The following is a 16,105-nucleotide window of genomic DNA, read 5'->3' on the forward strand; positions in this document are numbered from 1 at the left end:
CTGCTTATATACAATGTAATCAAATGATTTGCCAAATTACAGAAACTGCTGTATAGGACAACTTCCTTTTCACTGATGGGCATTCTATGTAGCTATCTCTGATTAATTATAGGGTAGCTTGATCCCTTCTGGCCTTCTCCAGTGGGATGGCATCTGTTCCAGTAAGTTAGATCTCATATGGGGGAAGATAAATGACAGATGTCAAGGAGTTAGTGCCAGTAAAGAACTATATGACTAATTTTAACATATAAAAAGTTCCAGAAGAGAGACTTTTAGGTTAGATGTAACCGAAATCTGTTTGTTCATTTCATGGTGATGTCTTAATGTCTCAAAAATACTTTTTCAGTTATTTTGTTAAAATATTTTCTGATATAGATTGAAAACAGGAAAAAAATGATAGCTACAAGCTTTCAGAGGAACGCAAGAGAAAATACTTAAAGAAATGTAGTTTGAAAATTAAGGACTTGGGGTTGGGGATTTAGCGCAGTGGTAGAGCGCTTGCCTAACAAGCGCAAGGTGCTGGGTTCGGTCTCCAGCTCCTAAAAAAAGAAAAGAAAAAAAAAAGAAAATTAAGGACTTGTTCATGAAAAAAATTATATAATCTGAGCTATGTATTTTAATTATTGAGGCACTATTGTAGTACACAGAGTTAGAGCAGGTCCAGTTATTTGCCTAAAAAGTAGCCATTACATTGCTAGGAATAAATGATCATAAAACCTTGGAGTGAACTGTTATACTCAAATGATGCTCCACCATATCCCATGGGCACATTCTTCACTATGTTCACAGAAGCTTTATTCATAATAGCCAGAAACTGGAAGCAACCAAGATTCTCTCAACTGAAGAATTGATACAGAAAATGTGGTACATTTACACAATGGAATAGTATTCAGCTATTAAAACAAGAACATCATGCATTTTGCAGGCAAAAGGAGGGAACTAACACATATCATTCTGAGTGAGGACATGCATTGTATGTATTCACTGATATGTGGATATTAGCCAAAAATTTTCAGAATATCGATAATGCGTTCTGCAGACCCTCAGATGTTAAACAAGAAGGGAGGTCCAAGTGTGGATGTTTGAATCCTACTTAGAAGTGGGAACAAAATATCCATGAGAGGAAGAAGGAGAGAAGGAGCTTGGTGGGTGAGGGGAGGATGATGGGAATACAGGGCATAGGGAAAGTCAGGAAAGTGTCCCTAAGTACCAATAGAATGGAGGGAAATATGCAGCTGCCACTGGTCATGGTGTTTTCCCATATTGTGAGGTCCCCACAGACCAGCAGAGACTCAGAGGGCTGTTATGCTAGGCTCCTGCTTGCAATACAGCATCTTTAATAATGTAAACAATTTGGTGTCTACTCACGGGATCAGTCTCAAAATTGCCTGGCCACTGGTTGGCCCTTTCTTCAGTCTCTACTCCATTTTTTGACCCTGCATTTCTTTTAGACAGGACCAATTTTGAATCAAAAGTTTTGTAGGTGGGTTGGTGTCCCTGTCCCTCCTCTGGGGGTCCTGTCTGTCTATGGAGGTTGATACTTTTCAGGTTCTAACTCTTACACAAAAGCAAAAAGTCATTATTCAAGCTTGAGCTTAGACCCTCCAACCTCTCCAACACAGTAGAAGTTGTGGAAGGTCCTGAACTTGCACAGATTTTCTCTGTTTATCATGATAACAGGATGTGAGACTTTCCAGTTTGCTAGCTACATGACAGATTGGTATTTTCTTGGTGCACTTCTATTTGCAAGTAATGACTTCTATTTAGTGTGAACAATGGTTGCTGGCTTAATGAATCTACTCTAAGCATTAGATACTTTCTCCTTAAGAATTGATTTGTTGTTGCTAGGGGTAGAGTGTCTATTTGCCTAGAGTAATTGTGATTGTCACCAGAGTGACATAGCTCCTGGAGTAAGTTGGGGTTTTTCCATTAACTGAGTTCATTTCTAGGACAAGTTAATCATAAAGTGGAGTCTAAAATCAAAATGGCATTTGTAATGTTAACATGAGCCCTTCTGGGATTGGAGGGATTCTCTAAGAAAGCCCAGAACCTGGGATAAAGGAGGTTTCAAATGAAGGTAACCTTAGCAGAAAAGCCCAAAATTTGGGATTATGGAACCTGAAAAGACCAATTTCTATAGCCTGATAGCACCCCCATTGGAGATACAGGGACACCAAGGCACCTACAAAACTTTTGACCCAAAATTGGTCTAAAAGAAATGCAGGGTCAAAGATGGAGTAGAGACTGAAGAATGGCCAACCAGTGACCAGCCTACTTTGAGATCCATTCGGTGGGTATACACCAAATCCTTCTTACTATTAATGATGCTATATTGCACTTATAGGAGCATAGCATAGCAGCACTCTGAGAGGCTCTACCCAGCAGCTGACTGAGACCGATCTAGATACCCACCGACAAACATTGGGCATAGGTCAGAGACCCCTGTGTGGTAGAGTTAGGGGAAGAATTGAAGGTCCTCAAGGAGGTGGCAACAGCACAGGAAGACCAACAGTGTCAACTAACCCCTGGGAACCCCCAGAAATTGAGACACCAATCAAAGAGCATGCATGGACCGGTCTAAGGCTCCCCTTACACATATGTAGCAGAGGGATACCATGTCTGGTCTCAGAGGGAGACAATGATCCTACTTCGGCAGAAACTTCATGCAAGGGATTGGGGTATGGAATGATAATATACAAAGGAAGGGTGCCTTTTCAGAGGCAAAAAGGAGGGGGCATGGGAGGAGGAACTCAGCTAGGGATCATCAGGAGGGGCAACATTTGGGAGGTAAACAAACAAACAAACAAACAAACAACAAATCAATTAAGCTGCCAAGGGTCAGAGTAGCTTGGAGAGGGTTTTCTAAGAGAAGGGGTGTTTCAGAGTGGCAAAAAATCAAAACCTGGCTCCAGGTTTGTGGCCTAGCTTTTCGGACTGTTCTCTCTCTCTATTTGTATGTGTTCTGCTCTGCTCTAGACAGATATTTTTGTTATTTTAAAAACTTTCTGGTTGAGACAGCTCTCTCTGCTAGGAAATATTCTAAAAACTATCTGGATAGCTCATGGGTTTTCTGACTAAAGTCAGAAAAGATGCTATAAAAGTTATTGGATCTTCTAGCCAAGTCAGATATCCTGCTAGGAAAAAAAAGAGAGAGAGAGAGAGAGAGAGAGAGAGAGAGAGAGAGAGAGAGAGAGAGAGAGAGATGAACTGTTTTTGCTCTCCAGACTTTTCAGCTCTCTCCTAGCTCATCTCCTGCAGAGCAAATGTTCAAGATAAAATCTTGATTTACATATCAATTCAGTCATTTACTTCAGGTTTGCTTATTATGTTATTAATCAGCATCCTGTGATCCTACCCTTTGATTCAAAGGAGACAGCAAGCATACATTTTTTCTTAACTTTGCAGAAGAACTCAAATGTCTGTCTGTCTTTGTTAAACACAGACAATAAACTATTTACATGAGAACCTGCCCTGAAATTACCATTTCTACCAAGCCAGGCCCTTACCTTGCTCTATCCTAGACTGTCTCTGAATTCAGGAATTTATCTGACTTTGTAACATAAACAACAACAGCAGCAGCAACAACAACAACAACAAAAACTTAGTTTGTGAGATCGTCTGTGATCACCACTCCTTAAATCTCTCTGTTTCCTTATTCAGTAGATTTCTGTCAAGTTGGTTCACAGAAAAGCTGCTTTTATTCCTTTAGATTAGTAAACCCCTCATATAATTCATATTACATCTTTATTTTTTGTATAGTTGAGAAATTATGTATTTTCATACTTATGTATTTAGAGTTCTTTCCCATAACCTTAAGAATTCTCCCAAAATCCTAGTGTTTACCACTTTCTAAGACACAGTCAAATCCTGTATATTTGTGCTGTCTCTAATTTTTCTGGAGTCATTAATGTTAGCATTTTGTCTAAGTTCCACCCCCACAGTTACCTGGAAACAGCCAAATATCCTCTGCCTTCAGTTTCCTGGCAACAGCCAGGTCTGCCTGACACTATAAAAGGGGTTGCTTGCCCCCTCTTCACTCTCTTGCTCTAGCTGTCTTGCTCTTCCCCTTTACCCTCTTTGTCCCTTCTCTCCCCATTCCCCTCCCCTCTTCCCTCATGTGCTGATGGCCAGCCTCTACTCCTCTCCTGTTCCACTCTTCTCTCTCTCATCCCTCTCCTTTGTCTTGTCCTTAAATTAAACCTCTCCACATGGAACCGTGTTAGCCTGGTGTGGTTTTTCTGAAAGTGAGCTGAGATTTCTACCCCAACAATTTATGTTATCAGAGAGAACATTTCTCAGAAGGAAGAGAGTCCTGCACTGCTAGTAGTTGTTCCCGAAAATATGTACATTATCACACATCTAAACCTCACACACACAGTAGCCATCAACACTCATGGAAGCTCACACACAGGGACCTGTCCCAGGGGCAGGAACCATGTCACTCTGTCCTTAACAAAACAACAGCAGACTCAGCAAAAAGTTGAAGCAAATTCTAATTCGAAGACCACTAGCTTTGCTTTTTGTTTTCATTTTTCTCTTCTCTCTCCCACAATATATCCTTACCATAGTGACCCATGCCTCCAATTTGGCAAATTTTGGCAGTTTGCCTGCAACTCACCTCTCCCTGAGATTTGGGGTTCCTGTTTTCCTTCAGAAAGAGCAGGCCTCCCAGGGATTTTCACCAATTATGACTGGCTTAGTTATGGTTTTACTACTGTGAAGAGACACCGTGTCCAAGGCAATTCTTGAAAGCACAACATTTAATTGAGGCTGGCTTATAGGTTCAGAGGGTCAGTCTATTATCATCAAGGTGAGAGTATGGCAGTATCTAGGCTGACACTGTGCAAAAAGAAATGAGAGTTCTACATCTTCACCTAAAGACTGCTAGCAGAATTCTGGCTTCTATGCAGCTAGGATGAGGGTCTTATTTCCCACACCCACAGTGACACTCCTACTCCAACCAGGCCACAGCTACTCTAACAGGTCCACACCTTGTGCCACTCCCTGGGTTGAGCGTATACAAACCATCAAAATGTCATAATAATATGCAATAAGATTAGGCACAAGCCCCGAGGCTGGATGGAACAAGCCAGTAAGAGAAAAAAAATTCCAAGAGTAGACAAAGAGTTTGAGATACCTCCACTATTAGAAATCCTACAAACACCGCAAGGTAAACAATCACAACAGGTATGCAGAGGACCTATTCCAGACTCATTGAGGCTCTATGATTGGGGATTCAGTCTCTGTGACCTCCTATGAGCCCTGCTTAATTACTTCTATAGGTTGTGATCTCTACCTCTCTGGCTCCTATAGTCTTTCCTTGCCCCTTTTCCAGAGATTTCCCTGAGCTCCTGCTACTGATTGGGTGCTGATATCTGCATGTGCTCCCATCAGCCGCCAGAGGAAGCTTCTCTGATGAAGATTGGGCTCAGCAACCATCCTACATCTATCTTTGAGGTATCTATCTTTGCATACCTGTCTATCCAGAAAGTATCTAGCATGGGCTCCCTCTTATTTCTTGGGACTTAAGTTAGACCAGTCATTGCTTGGCCACTCTCACAAGCTCTGAGCTAACATTGCCCTAGCACAGGTGTGGATCAGAGGTTTTGTGAGTGGGTGAGTTGTTCTAACCCCACATTTGGAGCTCAGCCTACTTATAAGTATCCTCCATTACTATTATTTTTTTTTTGCTACGGTCACCCTAAAATATTCTAGAAAGTTGTCTCTCTACAATGTTGCCACGTTTGTCCCTCAATACTTCAGTATGCTCTCTCCATCCACAAGCTGATCTCTCCTGTTCCTATCCCTACCAACACCTAGTACACCCACAAAAATCTATGGTATTTACCTTTTCCCCTGAGCTTTTTGTATAAGATTAAGTATAGTAAAGTATTTTCCTGAGCTTTATAGACAGTAGGCTTCTATAATACCAGGAATATATGTACATCTACAAGTTTCAGTGCCAAACAAAATTTTGGAGTCAACTTCCAGAACCACATGATAGTGTCAGATTTCTTAAAATAAAGTTACAGAAAGAGAAAAACTTTGGAGTATTTCAAAACTACAAGAGAGGAAAAAATAGCTAGAGAGACCAATTGAAATATTTCACAGGCTCTCAATTTTTGACATTTATCTAATTTTATAATTGTGACCATGGTATTTTTCACTTTTACACATGAAATATCAAGTAAATACAGGTTTAAATGATCTTCAGCAGTTCAAAGAGCACTTTGCTACAGTGTACTAACAAAGTAAATTTTGTTCAGCAATTTTAAAGCTTACCCAGAAGCAGGTTCATATGTTCTACTAGATTTTTCAATGTATAAGTCACTGAAAATGATTTTAAGATTATCAGTTCATTAAATATGGTTCAACATTTCAAACTAGACATGATATCTAGCTTGTGTGTAGTATTTTTTTAATTCATGAATGATGAAAAACCTAGATTTGTCTATTGATGAGCTAATATGTTCTATGTTGGAAAAAAAATAGCACTACAGAGTATGGCAGACAAGATTGTATGTGGTCAAATGAAAACCAAATAAGCCAAAGAGTAACTCAAATGACAAAATCACTTTTTATAATAACATCTCATTTGTGTTTTACATTCCTTTTGACTTCTACATTTCATTATTAAAATTTTTTCTTATAATTTTAGTCAAAATATCTGCTTAGTACTAAAGCACTGTCTTACAGAAGATGGTATTTGAATTTTCATTTGTGGTTTTATTCATTCAATAGAATATCAAAAATGATCAGAATTTTGACTGTCATTTTAAATTATTTAACAAGGGTCTATTAATATTGGTATGATTTAACTTTAGATTAACATATACTTTTAGAATAATACTATAATAATATCATCTTCCTTAGTTATTTTCTTAGTGTGAGAGAAATAACCGTCGAAATCATTGCTTCTGTCTCAGCACTCGTTGCTTGCATATTTACCTATAATTACAAGTAGGAGCTAAGTATTGGTTTTGTAAATATTGAGTCAGAGAGAAGAGATACACACAAAACAGTTTATGTTGTGGTTTTGTGCCTTCAATGAAGTACTTTCCTACAAACAGCATTGAGTCATAAATAAAATTAAGCTTGCCTATTGAAGCAAATCATGAGAAATTCACTCTTAAGAGAACTTGGTTATTCCTCAGAGTCAGTCCAATGGCTTTGGCAAAATGAGAAAAAGTGTGTACAAGGAAACCTGTTGTAAATCTCCACATCAGTGGTTGACTTTCCACTAAAATCTATGGGTGTCTCAGGGTATTAAAATGGATTTCACCAAGCAAGTAAAGGTGCAGCCATTTAATTCTAGTGTTGAAGAAGCAAAGGCAGAAAGTTTTCCAAACTAAAAACAAGCCTGTTCTATATGAATTCCAAGTCACCCAGTGCCACATAGAAAGCAACTCTGACTAAGAAAAGTTGAGAATGAGAGGGGGGAGACACATTAAGGTTAAGAGATACACTACTAAATTACTTAGCAGAGTTGAACTTTTTAAAGAAACAAAAATATTTATGACAAAAATTACAGGTGATGAGTGTACAAAAATGTAACATAATATACACTAATCAATATTCTATGTAAAGAACTTTACCCCATATTTGTTCATTAATATCCGGTTAGCTCTTTCTCAAAAGACATTCTATCACATTTAATGCATGATATTATGAAATGAATTTTTTGCCAATTTCACAGATTAAGAATATAATTTGCAAGTATTACTGGTACAAAAAAGCATAAGAAAATAAATAGAAAATATTAGCACTTCATCCATTTCAATGTCATTATTATGGTCTTAAAATATTAGGATACAGCATTATTTATAATATTATGATAAAATATATGGACATACGTGATCAACAGAAGAGGATTTATTGAGATACAATGTACCGTGTCTTTAAATGTATTATAAGCATCTAGAAATTTTACACTACATGCATCTAAGTCAATGATAATCAAACTACAATTCTGAGATCAACAGAAGTTAATTATACAGTAAGGTAAGAGACACATCTCTCACAGAAAGGGAAAGAGTTTATAGAGCTATGGGTGGATTAGGAGTAGGGTGTTAGAATAGGAGGAAAGCAAGGGGGGATGACCCAAGAAAAATATGGAGAAGCAGCTAAAATTAAGGGAAATTGGAAGGGTAATATGAAGCATAGTATAAATTTTGTAAAATATATACACAAATAAAGGCCATCTAAATGAAATTGCCAAATATTGAGGAAGAAAATCTGACTGGACTTTTCTTGTCATAAAATAAAGTTTCTGGCTCTGAGATTGTTACATCTAATTGAGTTGTTAGCCAAAGACATCTCATGGGAAATGTCAAACAACTCCGGCTGTTTTTAAGACTATAAACTGCTCTTCACAAATAGATTTCAAGGCCCCATTGCTGAAGACAACCGAATGCAACTCATTGAACATGGAAATGTCAAGTTTAGAGCCTTTACCCCTACATTCTAACAACTTCAGTTCCAGAAATATGTTAGCAAGGTTTTCTATTGCTGTGAAAAGATACCATGCTGAAGGCAACTCTTATGAAGGACACCATTCAAATGGAGCTGTTTTATTGTTAATGAGGTTTAGTCCATCATCATGATGTTGGGAATCATGGCAGTATGCAGGCAGGTAGACAGGTTCCAGAACAGCTGAGAATTCTATATTTTGTTCCAAAGGCAAACAGGAGAAGGCCGGTTACTGGGAAGTTATATGAAGGGTCCCAAAGCCCACCACCACAGTGACATACTTCCTCTAACAAGGCCATACCTATTCCAACAAGGCCACTCCTCCTAATAGCACCACTCACTTCCTGGGACAAGTATATCAAAACCACCACAAGAAGTTATTCTCCCTACTACCAAAGAAAAGGCTAAAATCTATCCACAAATCCTTAGACTGACAATCATGATTTGACTCCAAAATGTGCTTGAGCAATGGTGACAAAAAAATCATTGGAATAATCAATTAATGTCTGATAGACTTAAGGCCTTTTCTAAGGGCATAGAACCCATACTTGACATTGCTTGATTGAGTAGATAGCCCAGGGACCTAGGAAGAAAAGCAAATACTACTGGTCTTAAGAAATAAGTAGTAATAAATGGACACCTTGTGAAATTCTGCTATAGTGATTAGATCAGTGCTTTGCTCAGCCATCACCAGAGACGCTTCCTCTTGTCCTATATGGTAACACATATGCAAACCAACAGCTGGGTAATACATAGAGACTTTGGAACACCCAATTGCTAGTGGGATGTCTCCATCAAATCCCTTGCCTCAGGGCTCAGGAACTGAGTGTAAGATACATGGGGATGGAAGACACCAAGAAAACAAGGCCATCTAAATCAACGTATGGAAAACCAGTGTGAACTTAACAGAGATTGAGGCACCATTCACTGGGACTATCAGTACTCTTTCAATACATTATGGCTTCCAATTTAATATTTTCATAGAATTTCTAAGTGTGCGAGTAAGTGAGTTACTGATTCTTTGACTCATGAGTTCTTTTCATCTTTTGTTTGTCTGTTTGTTTGCTTTGGTCCAATTTGAATGTAGCAATCCATCATTTTATCCTATTTTATTTTTTTATTAGAAATCTGATTGAACTCTACTGAGACAGAAGGGCGTTGATCCAATGGGAGGGAATGTGAGTAGAAAGTATGAATAGTTGAAAGGGGAAAATATTATATGGGATATAATCTTAAAAAATTAATTTCAATGAAAGACAATAAACCATATTATGACTATTTGGGGTTTAAGAAAATCTATTAGTCATTCTTAAATATGCATTGAAAAGATTGCATTAAATTTTGATTATGTAAATGGCTAATATTATGAAGCTAGTCATATTGTAGAGTAATTATAAAAGGCAGAGTTATAAAATAAGAAGAAATGTAATATTTCATATATGGAAGCTTGATTGGATGCTCTTTTGATTATTGCTTTAATATACTATAAAGTACTTAAGGGACTATTATCCAACTCATAAGTTATACAAGTTTATTTTATGATATTTGATGTTTGCATCATAGATATTGTGAATGTTATTTCAGAATAAATTAAGCTGGATTTATTTTATACTTCATATTTAACCAACTATTCCCATGTCAATTTTGTATTTGAGATGGTCTACAAAAGATGCTTCCTTTCATTTACAATTTATAAAATGATGCTTCTGTACTTTCTTTTTAAAGAGGAAATTACATGAAATACAATTTTCCTTGTAAAAGCACCAACTCGGGTTTGATAAACAGGATAGTGTGAACTACTTTTCTAATTGCCAGCAATTAAATGAAATGTGAGTCAATTAATTGTAATTAAATTAAAAGTTCCTATTATTCTTTTCAATATAAAGAAAGAAAGTAAGTATATTTCCTGACCAGGAGGTAAATAAAGTAAAAATTATTGTGATACGTTTCTTTGCAACAGTGAATGCAGGCCAGTTTGCTTACTGTAGTGAGTTTTATTTTCATCTAACAAAAATCAATCAGGTTATTATTTAAAAATTCCACTGAGTCTACTAAATATCAGGCAAGATAATAAATTCTGGATCCGGCCTTTAAACTACAAGACCAAATGGCAAAGTGTGGCCAGTTAATGGAAAATAATTAATGTAACTAAGAAATTATTTTTCCCATGATACTTTCTAATAAATGTAAATCCAAACATCAGTGAAACCTACAGGTTTAAACATAGGGATGAGACCAGTGATATTAGTCCTTTCTTAAACTCTAAATCAAATAAATAAATAAACAAACAAATAAATCATTCCTAAAAGTTAAATATGATGGCAAATATATTTAATCATGTTACATATTTTTGAATATTTCTAAATGAGGTATACATTAACTTTTTTTTACCATTATTGAATATGGTAGAATGTACTGTTTTCTCTTTCCCAGATTTAAAAATTAGGAAGTTTAATTAAAATTGCCTTTCTGAATACATGCAAAAGCATGATATGCATAAGGACACACATTCATAGTAATGCTTATATAATTTACTAAGCCATTCTACTATATATAAATATATACTATATATTTTAAATATATACTGATAACTTTTCTTCAGAATTATAATTTTACTATCTTTTTATTCTCCTTCAATTTTTCTATCCCATATCTTTTAAAAACAGGCTCACGCAAATATGTTTAAACATTGTGGCTTTCAAATTTTAAGTTAAAACATATCCATTAATATTCCTTGTCAGTTTGACTAGATTAAAAACAATCACCTCATACATCACTAGGGCATACCTTTGAGTGTGTCTGTTTTCAAGCAAGATTAATGGTGATGTACAAGGTCCATTGTCCTGTGTACAGGAAGATTCATTGTAGGACATGGGATCTTAGACTGAATGAAAGTAAAGTAGAAGAAAACCAACTGAGCAGAGGCATTCTGGTTGTTCTTCCTGTTCTGTTGATGCTACAGTCAACCTTTAATCACCATAGCTGCATGCTTCTGTAGACCTTTCCACAAAGGTGTTGGTGCTCTCAAATCATCAGACGAACATACTCTTCTTCCATTGGGTATCATTGACTTAGGTGTTTGTTAAGAATGGTTAAGAGAAATCTCTGCATGTACTCCGAATCTAGTGCCTTCTCTTGTATTCTTTTCTAATGAGAGACAAAAACTGAGTAGATCTGGATGAGAGCAGAGGCATAGAGTAACTTGGTAGAGCTAAGGGAACTGAAACCATAATCAGAATATATTTGGTGAGAACAAAATCTATTTTCAATAAAAGAAAATACATATTGTAGAAAGAATATGTAGTGCTAGTCACTATGATGATAATTATAATGAATGATTTAATGAGGAATTGGCCCCATTTACACCAGGAACAGGAAAAGGCTTACATTTAATTCTTTATAGAAGTCACTATTACTCTCAATTAATAGGCCATTAGAAAAACAGTTTTCAGCTTGCAGATCAAATAGTCTCACCTTCTAAATCAAGACAAAATTTTATAAGAAAATTCTCATGTCCTGACATGGGAAAGATACATTGGAAACTAAAAAGATTTGACAAAATAACCCTCTTATTCCACAAACACAGTTTATGAAATCATAACTGTCTTAGTTACAGTTTCATTGCTCTGAAGGGACAGCATGACCAAAGCAACTCTTACAAAGAAAAGTATTGACTTGGGGTTGGCTTAAAATTTCAGTTTAGTTCATGGTTATCATAGTGGGAAGCCTGGCAGCATACAGGTAGACATAGTACTAGGGGCACCAGGGGTTCCACATCTAGACCCTCAAGCAATATAATGACATTGTCTGCCATCGACAGCAAGGGAGAAACTCTAATAGCTTGAGCATCTATATGAGACCTCAGATCTTAACCTCCACAGTGACACACTTTCTCCAACAAGGCAACCACTTCTACTGGTACTAAACCCTATCGGCCAAGCTTTCATGAATGTAGGGTGTCAAACCCTAATCAAATCACCAAACTACCATATAGTATACTCACTGGCCTCCATAGGCTTTTAGCCCTAATACAATGCAAAATGCGTTAGTCTAACATCAAAGTTTCCATAATCTATAACAGTCTCATCAATGTAGAAAGCATAAAGAACAAAGTGTCTTCAGAAATTCTTGCAATCTCTTAACAGTATTCCCTTATAAAATCAAAATCAAAAAGCAGATCATACACTTCCAAGTTCATGGGGTATACTTTAGCATTTGAAAACATCATAGTAAGGAAATGCTGTACCAAAGTAAGACCAAAAACCAGATTGGTAAACTTCAAACTATCTCCATGTCCGATAGCTATCTCCTTTCACCTTTGCTGACTGCAGCACAATTCATTTTCTTGGGCTAGTTCTACTCCCTGTTAGCAGCTTTCCTCAGTGGCTATCCCATGGCTCTGGCATCTCTAACATTTTTGAGTTTCTAAGACAACTTCAATTTTATAGACTGTTTCCAGTGACTGGGATCCACACATGATCTTCTGGGCTCATCCAAAGAGCTTGGGACACTTCTCCAGTGCTGTCTTCTCGAGAACTCTAAGCTCTGGCTAGCTCCACTGCACTGCTGCTGCTGTTCTTGGTGGTCAACCCATGATACAAACATTGCCAGTTCACTGGGATCTTCTGCTGCAACTAGGCTGCACGTTCACCAGTATCTTCTCATAGGCTCTTTTCATGGTGCCTCAACTTCTTTGCTTGACTCCTTCAGTCTTGTGCCTTCAACTGCCACTAGGGGTGAACTTTCACCAATGGCCTCCCCTGGTCTCTCACAGTGCCAAGCCTCAGTTGTTCTTTATGACAACTTTCTGCATTAAAAACCAGTACTACGTAGGAGATTTTTATGTGTTATCAAGTGTGTCTGCCAGTACAAATTCTATCTCCCAAACATAGCTTCTTTGTCCTCTCAGAAAACACTCTCCAGAGTATACCACCTCTGTGATGCTGGTCTCTTCTCAGTCACAGCAGCTAACTGGCATCAATCTTCCCAGTAACTCATATACTTGATTATAAAGCCAGAGCAACATGGGTGAAGTTCTGGAGTTCTGCTGCTTGTTGGAGTTGGAACTTGTTCGGCTTGTTCTAGTACATCCTCATTAAGTTTTTAATGATTGTATCCACTGCCTAAGCTTGGCTATCTGGAAGTTGCTCTGTAGACTGACCTTAAACTCAGAGTTCTGCATGACTTTGTATCCTGAGTGCTGTGATTAAAAGAGTTCACCAACCTGAACCTAAGCTTTTATTTACATGGGATTTCCTCTGTACTGGGCTGCCATTGAACTTAGAGATCTGCTGGCCACTGTATCCTGAGATTAAAGGCATAGACATGTCCCACCATACAGTTAATAAGTTAACCTACCTAACAAGACATTATTCAATGAACTAAGTATCTCAGTGTTTAAATGAAATCTTTAAAATGCTGTTAAAGGTCTTACATTTTTATCATCCCGGAAGCGAAGAAAGTTCTTTATTTTTTATTTCATCTCGTTCCTTGATACCAGACAATACCAGAAGGAACATTGATCCCTCTATTGTTATTTTTTCATGAGTAGCCAAAGAAATAGAAAAATGAGAAGTTTCGAAGGTATAATTGATACAGTCAGTACCTACAAGGATATGCCAAACAATACTCACGATCCTAGCAGTGGGTGGCTCTCTAGATTTGAAGAAAAATATTTTTCTTGGTGACATCCAATAAGAAAGAATTTTTTTTGTAAATTGCAAAACAATAAAGAAGATATAAGTTAAATAAGAGACAGTCTTTGCAGTAAGTAAAATGGTTTTATTTTATTAAGAAGTGGAAACAAGTCTAACCATGTGATACCAACTCAGGCAAAGTTGGTTTCTAACCAAATTTGAACAACCTGTCAAAAAGTATGGTAAATTAATTTATAGAATGACTTTTGATTATCATTCCTTTTTATTATTAATTTTTTTATTAACTTAAGTATTTCTTATTTACATTTCAAGTGTTATTCCCTTTCCCGGTTTCCGGGCCAACATCCCCCTAACCCCTCCCCCTCCCCTTCCTTATGGGTGTTCCCCTCCCCATCCTCCCCCCATTACCGCCTTCCCCCCAACAATCACGTTCACTAGGGGTTCAGTCTTATCAGGACCAAGGGCTTCCCCTTCCACTGGTGATCTTACTAGAATATTCATTGCTACCTATGAGGTTGGAGCCCAGGGTCAGTCCATGTATAGTCTTTGGATAGTGGCTTAGTCCCTGGAAGCTCTGGTTGGTTAGCATTGTTGTTCATATGGGTCTCGAACCCCATCAAGCTCTTCCATTCTTTCTCTGATTCCTTCAACGGGGGTCCGATTCTCAGTTCAGTGGTTTGCTGCTGGCATTTGCCTCTCTATTTGCTGTATTCTGGCTGTGTCTCTCAGGAGAGATCTACATCAGGCTCCTGTCCGCCTGCACTTCTTTGCTTCATCCATCTTGTCTAATTGGGTGGCTGTATATGTATGGGTCACATATGGGGCAGGCTGTGAATGGGTGTTCCTTCTGCCTCTGTTTTAATCTTTGCCTCTCTATTCCCTGCAAAGGGTATTCTTGTTCCCCTTTTAAAGAAGGAGTGAAGCATTCACATTTTGATCATCCGTCTTGAGTTTCATGTGTTCTGTGCATCTAGAGTAATGCAAGCATTTGGGCTAATAGCCACATATCAATGAGTGCATACCATGTGTGTTTTTCTGTGATTGGGTTACCTCACTCAGGATGATATTTTCCAGTTCCGACCATTTGCCTATGAATTTCATAAAGACATTGTTTTTGATAGCTGAGTAATATTCCATTGTGAGGATGTACCACATTTTCTGCATCCATTCCTCTGTTGAAGGGCATCTGGGTTCTTTCCAGCTTCTGGCTATTATAAATAAGGCTGCTATGAACATAGTGGAGCACGTGTCTTTTTTATATGTTGGGGCATCTTTTGGGTATATGCCCAAGAGAGGTATAGCTGGATCCTCAGGCAGTTCAATGTCCAATTTTCTGAGGAACCTCCAGACTGATTTCCAGAATGGTTTTACCAGTCGATTATCATTCCTTTTAATTAAAGCTTTCAGAAAATCAATAGATCAATTCCTAACAAGTAATTTTTAATTTTTTTTACTTATAATCATTTTTAAATTGATAGCTATATAGGCAGTTCTTTTTTTAACACGGTATATCACACAAATATTAAGCCATCACCATTTCTTCATGAGATAAACATAATAATTCATCACAAAGAAATAGCAAGAAAATTGATTTGAAAAATATAATTAAAGGAGAATATAAGCCTACAGGCACAGAATTGAATTTTAATACATACTATACCTAAACTATGACTATGTTTAAGAGCTAAACTTATGCAAGTTTGACATGTATAATTTAGAAAGATGATAATCATAGTTATGTTGGAAAATGTTTACTGGCATTTACAATTCTTTTCTTTTAATACACGAAAATATAGTTAATTTTCCAAACCCTCATTCACTCTCTGACATAGTAATCGTGAACATATGTGAGAAGACTGAGTTAACCAAAGGCAGACTGTTTCCATGACACGCTGCAAACTGGCAATTCAGGGGACTAGGCCTGCATTTCTGTTTTCCAGAACTAAAAAATCCAAAACATGACAATTTCCAGTAAAAAC

This window comes from Rattus norvegicus, chromosome 20 (genome assembly GCF_036323735.1).
Source record: "Rattus norvegicus strain BN/NHsdMcwi chromosome 20, GRCr8, whole genome shotgun sequence".
Lineage (NCBI taxonomy): Eukaryota > Metazoa > Chordata > Mammalia > Rodentia > Muridae > Rattus > Rattus norvegicus.